Raw genomic sequence first — 15,127 nt, 5'->3', positions numbered from 1 at the left:
TGGTACTTCACCGGTGCTGTGTAGGTGGGCTAAACACGGGAAAAGGCCTGACATATGCATGCCTTTCACAAATGAAAGCAAGCGGATTTTAAAAGGCAAGCCCACGAACCAATGTAAGTGACTGACGTGGCATGGGTGTGGTTTCAAGCCCAAAGAGAGATTATGGAATGGACGGAGCACTTTGTGCTCGCCCATAAAAACGGTTAGACTTGGCAAAAGGTTCATTTTGGCAGGTCAAAATGGCAGTTTAAAACTGCACTACAGGCTGCAATGGTAGACCTGAGACATGTTGTTCGGTGCCACTTTAGTAGGAAGCACAATGAGCACTGCAGCGTACTTGTAACATTTAATTCCCAGGCTCTATGTATGTACATACAGTACTATATACTAGCGACCTGAGGAAAATTACATGTGACAATTGGGTGTATGCCAATTGCCCCATGTTTAAAAGGGAGATAACAAGCACTTTAGCACTTATTAGCAGGAGCTAAATGTACAGAGTCCTGTGGCCAACAAAAACGGGTTCAGCAAAAATAGGGTAGTGAAGACAATACATCTGGGGGAATGCCACACAAAAGGTGGTTGTCTTCCACAAGGCCTGGTTCACAAAGCGATTTTCGAGTACAGACTTCCATTTAAGGCTGAATGGAGCTCCATGTACACCTGACAGCTATCCACAAAAAGTGTAATCGATATTACTACTGCATAGGCAAAGCCATGAATGTAAGCAATTATGCAGTAGTCCCCATATAAGTGGTGGGAAGTTCAGGGCATGGTGTGCTTTGAGACTTTGTGAATACCCACAAAATCATGAGTTTTTCGAATCAAAAATCCCTCCTTGACCCTTCCTCAATCTGGAAACTGGCTGAAACATACTCTACCAAAGGGCTGGAGTACTCCCTTTGCAAAATGTGAAGGGGAACAGAACATGCCCAGACTTCACAGAGGTGTTTGGTGAAGGGTCTCTCCACATAGAAAACTGTATTCCCCAAGGAGGAAAGAAAAAATGATGCTCATTTTCACAAAGGACTGTATTTGCCTAATGCAAGTTAGATTGTGGCTATAAATCCACATAAGGGAATTAACAGATGGCACATGACGTTTCCAGTCGCACAGCTGGAAAGCTGACACAATGTTTGTGAATTCTAAAAAGTTGTATTTTCACACCCATACACAAGGAGTGTGTCATGTTTAAATGTCTGTGTTATCTTTTTCAATAGAGACCCCCCCATATAAAGATCTTTAAGAATACCTAGTAGCAGTACCTAATCTGTGACTGTAGATTCCAATGGGCCAGTGCGTAATATGTAATAATTTAAGTGCCAGGGCTCAAGGTATTCTACTGAAGCCGGTATGAACCACAGCTTCTGCTTCTGCTGTTGAGTGACACTGCCATTATTACTTACTAACCATCACACCTAAAAGAGTGACATTTTGAACTACTTCAGCCCGCCCCACGCTGTTGGGAGGTCTGAAGTCTGAGTTTTATCATTTTTTAATACATTAAGCACTCCTGCTGAGTGCAAAATATAGGTTGAGTGTGCCCCCTTGTGATGTACTCTCCTTAAAATGTGCCAGTGTTTAAAAATAAGTGCTGTGACGAGCATCAGCAAACACTTGAACAAATTAAGCACTGCAATGGCCAACATCAGCACTTATTTTTCGGCGCAGGGGCTCTTTAGTGTTTGTGTTTCAAAGTGCTCAATGACTGCTGTCTGTGCAGTGCTTAATCTGAGCCAGTGGTTTCCGGTTCTTGGCACTGGCACTTTATTGTCAACACCGGCTCTTATGAGAGTCTGCCACAGGGTGGCACTGTTTGTTTTTTTAGGAGCACCACAGCTGTTGTTTAATAATTAAACACACATTAAAATCACTAACAGCTGCCACCCAAAACTATAAGTATAGCTTGGATGGCATGTGTTAATCATTTTAATGTATATTTAAAGTCTGAATTGTCACACTTATATGAGTGGGCTGGCTGGTAGTGATAGTACTTCCATTGGCAGTGCTAGTGGGAGCAATGAGACGTGCATGGGCCAGGGCCCTCCTGACAAGGGTCCTGGCACTTCTTGTTTTACAAAATAAGCACGTCTGATATGTTTTGGATTCCTCTCTGCTGCTATTATGTTCATGGTGCATATTGCTACGGCCTTCCCCATTCGAGCCAATTGTGCGTGGATTATTTTAACACAAAGGAGGCAGCACCGCAGGCCCTCTCTTCAGAAGCTGAACGCTAAGGCGTTCACATCTGCTTCGAAGTCTCAAGGGCTGGAGTGAGAATGAGTCTTGTCGCTCACTGGCTGGCAGGGCCCGCTACTTTCAGTTTTTTGCAAAGTGGACTGGGGGGCCTTTGCTGACGCATGTTCTTACAGACGCACCACACGCAGCTGCGAGGTGTGAACAGCCCCCGTTTCTATTAATCAAAGGCACAGCTAGTGTTGGACCGCCTGTGCATCTCCTGCACACCCATCCGGAGGTATTAGGTAGAAAAGGCTCGGGATCTTTCTGAAGATGAACTCCGCAGACACCGCTAATTTCACACCTTCAGTTAATATACTATCTAATCTTTGACCTTTAAGAATTAGTCATGTGCAATTACATTAGAGGATACATTATTGGCACATGGGCTCAGTTTTTTAAGCATTGCAAACTAATTCTCATCAATCAAATCCCCGCATTTTGTTGCAGGAAAATTTTCAATACACCTCGATTGGTAGGTGATTGTAAAATAATGTTATATTAATTCCCGTTGCATCACATTGCAGATGAACACGAACTAATTATTTCAACCTGCGTTAGGTCAAATAATCTTATTTCTCTAAATAATTTATACTGTGTTGGATTAGGACGACAGATAAATTCACTGATCACTGTGCCCTGCATTAAGTCACAAGACTATATTGATCTAATGGCTTCACTTTGCATTAGATTAAAAAGTAATACTTCACTTACTGTTACCTGCGTTATATTGCAGTCATGAGATTGCAAGACAATTTACTGATTGATTCATCCTTTAATGATTTACAGAAAGTTACTTTGATTGATTTACTTCTGTTGCTCGAATTACAGAGGGACAGTACTCTGTTTATTTTATATACATTACGTAGTAGAAAGAGATTACCATTATTACCATGCACTTGAAATGGATTACAGGTGATTACTTTGATTGCTTCCCTCTGATTTAATCTGCATTAGATCACAGAACGTGATTACTCGTACAATTTACGATCTATTAGATTACAGAAGGAAATTAATCCAATGATTTTGTCTTTAATTTTACTCTGTTACACGGCGGCATGCGCGGATTGCTTTGCTGTGCATTGGACTAAAGCAGAGTACTTTAATTATTTGATTACGGTTCTTTACTTCAGTTACTCCACTTTTACTGAATTACAGAAGAATAAATTCACTACTTTATTCTGCATTAGATTACATAAAATTACTTATATTACATTACACCGAATTAAAGAAAGCGCACACACACAATACTTCAACGTGTGTTAGATACAGGGGAGCAAAGATCATCTAAGTTATTTTCTCATTGCTCGCTCTGAAAGGAAATGCATGCAAGGAGAATAACTAATATGATGTAGTTATTTAATTCAGGATGCACCCATCCAATCTCAGGGCAGCGACTTCCATCTGCATTCAAGGGGGTCAGTGGGTCACGCTTGCACTTCGAGGCACTTGGGACATATGCAAAGCATGATAACAGTAGGGTTGCAGGTTCCCACCATCCCCATTCTAATCAAATCAAATCAAATCATTAACATTTATAAAGCGCGCTACTCACCCGTGCGGGTCTCAAGGCGCTAGGGGGGAAAGGGGGGGGTTATCGCTGCTCGAACAGCCAAGTCTTTAGGAGTCTCCGGAAAGCGGAGTGGTCCTGGGTGGTCCTGAGGCTGGTGGGGAGGGAGTTCCAGGTCTTGGCCGCCAGGAAGGAGAAAGATCTCCCACCCGCCGTGGAGCGGCGGGTGCGAGGGACGGCAGCAAGTGCGAGGCCAGCGGAGCGGAGGGGGCGGGTGGGGACGTAGAAGCTGAGGCGTCTGTTGAGGTATTCCGGTCCCTTGTTGTGGAGGGCTTTGTGTGCGTGGGTGAGAAGACGGAAGGTGATCCTTTTGCTGACTGGGAGCCAATGCAGGTGTCTCAGGTGGGCGGAGATGTGGCTGTTGCGGGGTACGTCGAGGATGAGGCGGGCCGAGGCGTTTTGGATGCGTTGCAGGCGGTTTTGGAGTTTGGCTGTGGTCCCGGCGTAGAGGGTGTTGCCGTAGTCCAGGCGGCTCGTGACGAGGGCGTGGGTCACGGTTTTTCTGGTGTCGGCGGGGATCCAGCGGAAGATCTTACGGAGCATGCGGAGAGTGAGGAAGCAGGCGGAGGACACGGCGTTGACTTGCTTGGTCATGGAATCGCTTCAAAGTAGAAAATGTCGTCTAAGTGGACATTTCATCCGTTCTCCTGCCATTTCACAGCTGCGACCTGTCACAATCCCACACAGAAAACTATACCATAATCCTGCCACTTTCTTACCTCCTTCCAGGTTGTCTTTGAATCAAATACTTTGCAGCTAATCAGCAGGGATAGCATGCAACCATAAACCTGTCCCAGGAAGTAAGGGGGCGTGAGGCCATCGGCCTCAGTACTCGCTTGAGACAAATTGCACCAACATGTTAATTTTAAAGTACACATTCTCCATTACTCTGCCTAAAAACTGGTAGGGTTCACTAGGTGATGAACTATTGCAACCTTCCACTATACTCAAGAGCAATATTTCTCTGTAGCAGCAAATCATGAATGTTCATATGAAATCGTTTTGTGCCTGGTACAGATGCTGTAAACAAGTTGCAAGAGAAGCTTCGCTAGATCACATGCACACATAGCCTATCCTATGCTAAAATAGTCAAACGAGTTTTAAATACCATGTTATGAGATAATGTCGGCCATTGTCCCCGGGCCAGCTGATTAACAGGTGATGCTTCCCATGTCACACAATAAAATGCCAACAGAACAGGGTTTTTTTGTCACATTCCTGCCGTCGTGTGCCAGGGTACGTGCCAGGTTGCACACAGAATAGCAGTGTGTTACTAAAGTATTTTAAGCTGTGTTGAGTTGTTTTATAGTTTTGCTCAAATCTTCAAGGGTGCTGCAAGCAATGTGATGCTCAAAATGCCATCGCCCTAGAATGCGGCTGGAATGCCCCCGAGTACTGTAGGGATGCAGGAACGGGTCGGAGCTGCTCATTGCGCCGCGAGGCGCTGGCTGTGAAAGGCACTCTACACTGCACCCATGGGAGAGGAGAGGGTGCTCAGAGTGCCGGGATTGGTAAAGATTACCTATGGCTCCTGCTATTGCAGACCAGGCAGTTATTGGCCATGTATGTGACAGGTACTGCAATGAGCTTTCTCCAGCATGACTAGCACAGATTGTCGAGCGCGTTTACGCGGCACGTCACAGTGTCCCTTCACACTGCCCCCTACTTTGTAAAATACGATTGCCACGCTGTACATAAACTACAGTGCCATGGCGCACCCTACATTTCCCTCAGTATATATAGCACCATGGGCAGGTTAATTTCACCATTTTCCCGAATATATAAAAATACATTGCCATGTCATTTCCCGCTTACTCCCTTCTATGAAGCAACCATTGCCATGTCTCTTCTCTCCCCTTCGTGTAAAGCATCTGCCCATCGGAGGGTGACCAGAATTTTAAAGCCCAAAACCGGAACATTTCACGAATATAGAAGAAGGACTACAATTTTACTTCAATCGAGCCCACCGAATGAAGGCGCTCATCAGCATAGAATTACTGAAGCGGCACTGAGAACATAAATACAAATTATATTTTTAAAGCCGGTATCATGCCTGTCAATTAAATTCCTTTCTTCTACCAGCTACTAGCTACCCCTGCTTTGGAAAAGATAAAAAGGCACCTTCCACCGTTTTCACTCGACCCTCTCTAAAGGATATCGTCTAAATTTAACGAAATCTGACAGCTGGTGAAAATCCGGGATGCCTGGTTTCCCTACACTGCTGAGGCCCAATAGGCCCTAAAGAGACTGAGGTTGCATACCTTCCCATATATGAAGACCCGGTCCGGCGGCATGGGCTGATTTTTTCTTGCCGTGGGAAAGACCGAATCTCGTTTGCATATGGTTGCTCTCTGGGTGGACTGGCAAAGAGAGCTATAAAATGATGGACTGAAATGCAGCCCAAGTAACTATGACGGCAGGGGTTATTTCAAGCATTCCGCCTATCACTTGGTTTTGTTATTCTAAACTTGCTTAAAGCATAATTCCCACACAGCATTCCCGAAGGCCCATTTCATTTTGAACACTCGCCAGAACTCACCAGCGAGCTGTGCTTAATTTGAGCTGGTAATTGCAGAGGAAGGGCACCGGCACTCATTGAGGGAGACCGACACTTATTTGTCCTCATCAGAACTTTCCCGAACCTAACAAAGAGTAAAATAAAAACATGCAAAGTGGAAAGAGCAGGAAAAGAAAGACAGAAAATTGTCACAAAGGAGGAACCCGAACCTGCAAGAATGATATAAAGAGCAGGAAGTGTCTGGAACTGGTTTAAAGTGGTATGTGGTGGACTGAAGACTGCGCAGACATTTAACTGTTGTAGCGCAGGTGTTTTAATTAGAAATTGTTAATGAGTGTTTATGTATTTTGAATAATGAGTTTATGTAGAAAATGAAATACGTAGAAAAATAAGGCACGCATTTAGAAATGTGACCTCAAAGAATGGCCGCCAATGTTCACGAAATGTACTAATTAGTGATTAGTACTTGTGAAATATTGAATATGTACTAGACTAATGAAGTAATATGTCATATTAAGGATTATGAAGTATGTTTTAGCTTTATTAATTGTAGGCCTTAACTTAGCGAGTGTCTTGGCCTATTTTTAGCGGTTAGTAAAAATGCTGATCGAGTGAATTAAACTGTGAAATGTCCATTGTCCTGTTAAATGTGCTTAACAGAAGCTTTTCATGAGAACCGACTGCAGGGAGATGATGTTCCTGCTAATGTAACATTTTATGTGTAATGTGTGTGAGGCTGACTTTCCCAGGACAAGAACAATGAAGATACTGACTGGACCTGAAGATGCAACAATATTGTTACCTGACGAGCCAGATGATGAGAACATCGTAAAGAGAACCAATCAACTGCAGGTAAATAGTGAAATATTAGAATTCATAGATTCGATATAGGAATATTATTTGGTAAGATATGAACATACGATTAACTGACCAATAGGGTATATGGGGATAGTTTAGGTGACTTTGATATAACAATGCAACAGAGAAGAATTTATTCAGACTAGAGAAGAGATTCAGAATTACAAACACACAAAAAGGAGTACGGGGTTCTTTTATTACAACGAGGGGCAGACCTATGGTGCACCAGTTGTGCCACCACATTCCTCGTGGTCCTCTAGTGGAGACGGGGTATCAATGTGATGTGGAGCTGCAGTGGGTCTGGAGAACAGGGGGGAGTTTCCTTTACGGACTAGGTGGTCTCACACACTATATAGTGTCATGTTTCATCATATGGCTACCTAGTCCCACCCAGGTAGGACAGTGCCACCTGGGCGGACTCTACCTCACTGTTAAAGGAACAGGAGGGAGTGCGTAAATTAATTCTGGGTCTGGAAATGAAGGAATACAGCTAATCTAAGGAATAAAAACACCTAAACAGATACCTGTGTAAGTATTTAATAATAGGGTCTGTTTGGTGTGGTTAAAAATAGAGATTGGGACACCTCTGTGAGAACAAGGACTCACAGGGTCACCTATCTAAGAAGTGAAAGCCGACATGTTTCTGCCCTCAGTAGTGAGCTCTGGAAAGTCTTGGGGCATTCATCAGGGCAAAGGATCCCTAATACTCACGCTAGGAGTATGTGAAAAACACGGTACAGAGGTAACAATTAAAGAAAGGAAGCAAAAGAAGGGGGCCTACCTTGCCAGGGAACTACCTGGAGGGGACCCCGTCCCTAGAGGCTACTGGCCTCTGGTATCCAGGAGAGGGAGTGTCCCCTTATAGTCAGACATGCATCAAAAGAGGCGCTCGCTGTGCGCCTAAAGCGTCCTCTCCCTGGACCGCCTGACCGTGAGATTCAGAATTATTCAGAACTGTAGGAGGGAAGAAGAGACTTTAGGAGAGACTCGAGATTCATACCGACATTGGGCTCATATTCTCTGAGAACCTGATGTTTTGCTGATCGACTGATGACCTGAGGATGAAGACTGATTCTACTTTGCTGACCCATACCGAGGATAGGTATATACTGAAAAACAGTGACTGTTATGCATCTTATGCCTTTTTTTTCTAGGTACCAACTGCGCTGTTTTGACAGAACCATAGTTAGATGTTTTTCAAATTTGTGTTTCTAAATTGTTTTGCATGAAGCCCAACATGCTGATGCTAATCTGATGTTAGTGTAGGGCCCTCACAAATGACTTACGATTACAGGGACTAAATGTTTGACAAATTATTTTGCTGAATTCCGTTTACGTTATAACTTTGTCGCAGCTGACTCTGCTATTGATTTGCACTGTAACTTTAGAATGTGTCGTGGTTAGAACTTTGATTAGATTGAGTTTACTTACTAAACCTTTACTAAAGGTGTGGTTATTCATGACTGAAAGGTCATGGTGCATGAACATTACCGACTCCATTAATTAGTGATTTTATTGATTACCAATGATTATTGACTATTGTGTATTGATTATTGATTATGCACTGGAGCTATGGTAAGAACTTCTTAATTGCAAGTCAAAAGGTTCATCGATCTATTCGCGTCCCCTTGTAAGTATACTTATTAAGGTCTGACGCGCTAACAGTTATGGCAGCAGACTGATGGTTTGTCTCCTTAACCCCTTCACTGCGGGCGACGGCCACTGGCCGACACCCGCACTACCTCCCTGGTGCGGGTCACGACCAGTGACCGACACCAGGGAGGGGGTTAATAAATCCTCGGGTGCGTCGCACCGAGGATTTTTTATTTTATTTTTATATCCCAGGGAGACACGGAAGCTTCCGTGTCTTCCCCCCACCCGCCCCTTTGTGACATCAGCGCGCCGCGAGACGCGCTGACGTAACAAAGTTGATTTCTCCATTGGGGCAGGAAGCAGCCTTGCGGCCGCTTCCTGCTTCGATGGGGAGAACGGCCTTCCCCACGTTCGGGAAGGCCTCGTAAGAAAGGGGAGAGTCTCCCCTTTCTTACGAGGCCTTCCTGAAAGTGTTTCCTGGCCCCCGGTCGCAGCACAGCTGCGATCGGGGGGCCAGGAAACAGTTTAAGAAGGCCTCGTAAGAAAGGGGAGAGTCTTCCCTTTCTTACGAGGCCTTCTGAAAGTGTTTCCTGGCCCCCGATCGCAGCACAGCTGCGATAGGGGGCCAGGAAACACCACTAGATGCCAGGGATTTCACTTGGGGGGGGTCGGCCCCCTCGGAAAACGGGCCGGCCCCCCACCCGGGGAAACATTTAAAAACAATTAAAAAAAAAAAATAATAAAAATAAATGGACAGGGGGGTCGCCCGTGGGCAGGGCGACTCCCTGTGGGGGCAATATTTTTTTTTTGTTGTTGTAGGGTTTCCCTGGGGGCCATTTTGGCCCCCAAGGAAACCATACAACAACAACAAAAAAATTGATCTCTATATATATATATATATATATATATATAGATCTATATATACAGATAGATATCTATGTACATGGATATATCTATAGATAGATCTATAGATATATATAGATATATATGTATATATATATAGATCACTTTTGTCAATATGTGTGTGGTTTCCTTGGGTGCTGCGATCGGCCCCCAGGAAAACCAGACCCACATATAAAAGTTATATATATATATATATATATATATATATATATATATAGAGAGAGAGAGAGAGAGAGATAGATAGATTTGCCGCCAGTTGTCTTGCAGTTGCAGCTTGCGTCTTCAAAGCAATGCACATACTTCAACTGACGCTTTTCAACTGTAGCTTTTAGGCAGCAATTAAAAAGTCAAGTAAGTATTGTGACTATGTTTCTGCTACAAAAGGGTCAGACTTGTCTAGTGGCAGTTTTAGTGCCATAAAGAAGCGCAGAAGTTTTATATGCCTACTGCAAAGAGCAAATCTGTATTTTATGTAAATAGCTGAGTACATTAGTAAAGTCAGCCATTACCTGCGCTATAATACCAATGAAATGTATGTGCGGGGTGGAGGGCGGCTATGGAGAGATGAAGGGCACTTTTGCTGGGTGGTAATGAGGGAATCAGAGGAGGAGGGAGTGGGAGCACCAATAATGATTGTTGGACTGGGCACAGGAGGTGCTAAAGAATGTGACGAATGGTATGTGAGAAGGTGTTTTTTGAGGGTCTTGAAAGAACGTGCTGATTGAGGGAAGAAGCACAGGTAAGGTGGCCTCTACTGTTGCACGTATCTCACACACACCATCGATTTTGTGACTGTCTACGTAGGCTAGTGTTTTAGAGCAACAGTTTAGCCAATAGCAGAGATGGCATCTTGATGGATGACTGCTGCCGGCACTCGGGTTATAGAGGACAGCTCTGACATAGGATTCAGAGACTGAGACATCAGATACTGAGACAACATCTGAGGGATAGGACAATGGCGCAGACTCTGGGAGTGATTTTTCAGTCGGAGGAGTCCCATTCAATAACTCCTCTTCCAGTACCTTATGAGGGAGGTGATGAGGACAGTCCTGCTGTCCCTTCCCAAGCAGTTTGTGCAACTGGGTAATAGTGGGTTAGCCCAACCCAGAGAGCAGGTGAATGCGGCGGCAAGCAGAGAGAGAGAGAGAGAGTGCTCTCTTGGGAGCTCCCCAATTTAGTTCAGCCCCAAATTCCACCGCCCAAATCGTATTGAGGAGACATCAAAATTATCTATGGCAAAACAAACTGGTTTTGTAAGGCAGGCACCTGTGTTTTTGGTCCTGGGTTCGGCGGCCATATAGAGAAACACACTAAACCCAAACATTTCTGGAAACTAGACATTCGGGGGAGTCCACAGAGGTGTGACTTGTGTGGATTCCCCAAAGTTTTCTTACCCAGAATACCCTGCCAAGCTGAAATGTTGAATAAAAACTCTATTTTTCTCGCATTTCTGTCACACAAACTACAGGAATATGCTGGGATCCACAAAATTCCTACCACCCAGTGACTCCTCAGCTGTCCTGATAAAAACACTACCCCACTTGAGTGCCTACACCTAGTGCCTGCGTCAGGAATGGATCATCCCAGGGTCAACAGCTGCCTCATGTAAGGACCAACATTGACCGTTGTGTGATCTATTCCTTTTGCGGGCACCAGGCCTACCCACACAAGTGAGGTACTGTTTTTATCGGGAGACTTGGGGGAATGCTGGGTGGAAGGAAATTTGTGGCTCCTCTCAGATTCCAGAACTTTCTGTCACCGAAATAAGAGGAAAAAGTGTTTTTTTGGCCAAATTTTGATGTTTGCAAAGTATTCTGGGTAACAGAACCTGGTAGGAGCCCCACAAGTCACCCCATCTTGGATTCCCCTGGGTTTCTAGTTTTCAAAAATGCGCTGGTTTGCTAGGTTTCCCCAGGTGCTGGCTGAGCTAGAGGCCAAAATCCACAGGTAGGCACTGTTTTCTATGCAAAAATGTGATGTGTCCACGTTGTGTTTTGGGGCACTTCCTGTCGCGGGCACTAGGCCTACCCACACAAGTGAGGTATCATTTTTATAGGGAGACTTGGGGGAACGCTGGGTGGAAGGAAATTTGTGGCTCCTCTTAGATTCCAGAACTTTCTGTCACCGAAATGTGAGGAAAACGTGTTATTTTAGCCACATTTTGAGGTTTGCAAAGGATTCTGGGTAACAGAACCTGGTCAGAGCCCCACAAGTCACCTCATCTTGGATTCCCCTAGGTCTCTAGTTTTCAAAAATGCACAGGTTTGGTAGGTTTCCCTAGGTGCCGACTGAGCTAGAGGCCAAAATCTACAGGTAGGCACTTTGCAAAAAACAGCTCTGTTTTCTGTCAAAAAATGGGATGTGTCCATGTTGTGTTTTGGGGCATTTCTTGTCGCGGGCGTTAGGCCTACCCACACAAGTGAGGTATCATTTTTATCGGGAGACTTGGGGGAACGCTGGGTGGAAGGACATTTGTGTCTCCTCTCAGATTCCAGAACTTTCTGTCACCGAAATGGGAGGAAAACATGTTTTTTAGCCACATTTTGTGGTTTGCAAAGGATTCTGGGTAACAGAACCTGGTCAGAGCCCCACAAGTCACCCTATCTTGGATTCCCCTAGGCCTCTAGTTTTCAAACATGCACAGGTTTGGTAGGTTTCCCTATGTGCCGGCTGAGCTAGAGGCCAAAATCCACAGGTAGGCACTGTTTTCTATGAAAAAATGTGATGTGTCCACGTTGTGTTTTGGGGCACTTCCTGTCGCGGGCACTAGGCCTACCCACGCAAGTGAGGTATCATTGTTATCGGGAGACTTGGGGGAACGCTGGGTGGAAGGAAATTTGTGGCTCCTCTCAGATGCCAGAACTTTCTGTCACCGAAATGTGAGGAAAACGTGTTATTTTAGCCACATTTTGAGGTTTGCAAAGGATTCTGGGTAACAGAACCTGGTCAGAGCCCCACAAGTCACCTCATCTTGGATTCCCCTACGTCTCTAGTTTAAAAAAATGCACAGTTTTGGTAGGTTTCCTTAGGTGCCGACTGAGCTAGAGGCCAAAATCTACAGGTAGGCACTTTGAAAAAAACAGCTCTGTTTTCTGTCAAAAAATGGGATGTGTCCACGTTGTGTTTTGGGGCATTTCCTGTCGCGGGCACTAGGACTACCCACACAACTGAGGTATCATTTTTATCGGGAGACTTGGGGGAACGCTGGGTGGAAGGACCTTTGTGGCTCCCCTCAGATTTCAGAACTTTCTGTTACTGAAATGTGAGGAAAACGTGTTTTTAGCCACGTTTTGAGGTTTGCAAAGGATTCTGGATAACAGAACCTGGTCAGAGCCCCACAAGTCACCCCATCTTGGATTCCCCTAGATCTCTAGTTTTAAAAAATGCACAGGTTTGGTAGGTTTCCCTATGTGCCGGCTGAGCTAGAGGCCAAAATCTACAGGTAGGCACTTTGCAAAAAACAGCTCAGTTTTCTGTCAAAAAGTGTGATGTTTCCATGTTGTGTTTTGGGGTATATCCTGTCGCGGCCGCTAGGCCTACCCACACAAGTGAGGTATCATTTATATCGGGAGACTTGGGGGAACGCTGGGCGGAAGGAAATTTGGGGCTCCTCTCAGATTTCAGAACTTTCTGTCACTGAAATGTGAGAAAAAGTGTTTTTTTAGCCACATTTTGAGGTTTGCAAAGGATTCTGGGTAACAGAACCTGGTCAGAGCCCCACAAGTCACCCCATCTTGGATTTCCCTAGGTCTCTAGTTTTCAAAAATGCACAGAGTTGGTAGGTTTCCCTAGGTGCTGGCTGAGCTAGAGGCCAAAATCCACAGCTAGGCACTTTGCAAAAAACAGCTCTGTTTTCCGTCAAAAAAATGGGATGTGTCCACGTTGTGTTTTGGGGCATTTCCTGTCGCGGGCGCTAGGCCTACCCACACAAGTGAGGTATCATTTTTATCGGGAGACTTGGGGGAACATAGAATAGCAAAACAAGTGTTATTGCCCCTTATCTTTCTCTACATTTCTTCCTTCCAAATATAAGAGAGTGTGTAAAAAGACGCCTATTTGAGAAACGCCCTGCAATTCACATGCTAGTATGGGCACCCCGGAATTCAGAGATGTGCAAATAACCACTGCTCCTCAAAACCTTATCTTGAGCCCATTTTGGAAATGCAAAGGTTTTCTTGATACCTATTTTTCACTCCATATTTCAGCAAATTAATTGCTGTATACCCAGTATAGAATGAAAACCAACTGCAGGGTGCAGCTCATTTATTGGCTCTGGGTACCTAGGGTTCTTGATGAACCTACAAGCCCTTTATATCCCCGCAACCAGAAGAGTCTAGCAGACAAAACAGTATATTGCTTTCAGAAATCTGACATCACAGGAAAAAGTTACAGAGTAAAACATAAAGAAAAATGGCTGTTGTTTTCAGCTCAATTTCAATATTTTTTTATTTCAGCTGTTATTTTCTGTAGGAAAACCTTGTAGGATCTACACAAATGACCCCTTGCTGAATTCAGAATTTTGTCTAGTTTACAGAAATGTTTAGCTTTCTGGGATCCAGCATGGGTTTCACACCCATTCCTGTCACTAACTGGAAGGAGGCTGAAAGCACCAAAAATAGTAAAAATGGGGTATGTCCCAGTAAAATGCCAAATTTGTGTTGAAAAATGTGGTTTTCTGATTCAAGTCTGCCCGTCCCTGAAAGGTGGGAAGATGGTGATTTCAGCACCAGAAACCCTTTGTTGATGGCATTTTCAGGGAAAAAAACCACAAGCCTTCATCGGCAGCCCTTTTTTCCCATTTTTTGGGAAAAAACGAAATTTTCACTGTATTTTGGCTAATTTCTTGGTCTCCTCCAGGAGAAACCACAAACTCTGGGTACCATTAGAATCCCTAGGATGTTGGAAAAAAAGGACGCAAATTTGGCGTGGATAGCTTATGTGGACAAAAAGTTATGAAGGCCTAAGCGCGAACTACCCCAAATAGCCAAAAAAGAGCTCAGCACAGGGGGGTGGGGGGATGCCCAGCAGCTAAGAGGTTAAAAGCTTGCCATAGATGTCCAGTACAGAGTGATAACAGAGACTATAAGAGACTGATGGTTTGTCTCCTCAAGAGCTTGCCATAGATGTCCGGTAGAGAGTGACAACAGTTATGGTAGCAGCTTGAAGCTGGTCCTTTCGAGAATCATTATTTTTCTATTGAGATTTGGGTTTTGTTTTTCAGTGATGATAATTGGAGAGCAAATGATGTTCCCTTAAGCCCAGAAATGACTTTCCCAGATCCTGGATCCTGCTTATGGGTCGTTGAGGATGTTCTCAGCATTCTAGTGATAGTGTGAGTGAAATAGGTCGCACTTGCACAGCTTATGCAAATCGCAGGTGAATTGTGAGGTTTGTGAGGGGTTTTAGGGAGTTTGCGTACTCCAAATGAAGTTATAGTAGGAGTGTGC

At 44.5% G+C, this 15,127-nt stretch overlaps 1 protein-coding gene across 2 annotated transcripts in view; it reads right to left on the bottom strand.

Annotated features, from left to right (window-relative positions):
• Nucleotides 1–15,127, bottom strand: part of LOC138299750 (leukotriene B4 receptor 1-like) — a 107,691-nt gene that overhangs the window by 27,796 nt on the left and 64,768 nt on the right. The gene's annotated exons all lie outside the window — the stretch shown is intronic.

This window comes from Pleurodeles waltl, chromosome 6 (genome assembly GCF_031143425.1).
Source record: "Pleurodeles waltl isolate 20211129_DDA chromosome 6, aPleWal1.hap1.20221129, whole genome shotgun sequence".
Classification (NCBI taxonomy): domain Eukaryota; kingdom Metazoa; phylum Chordata; class Amphibia; order Caudata; family Salamandridae; genus Pleurodeles; species Pleurodeles waltl.
The sequence above is the reverse complement of the archived record's forward strand: the minus strand, read 5'-3'. Positions and strand labels throughout refer to the sequence as shown.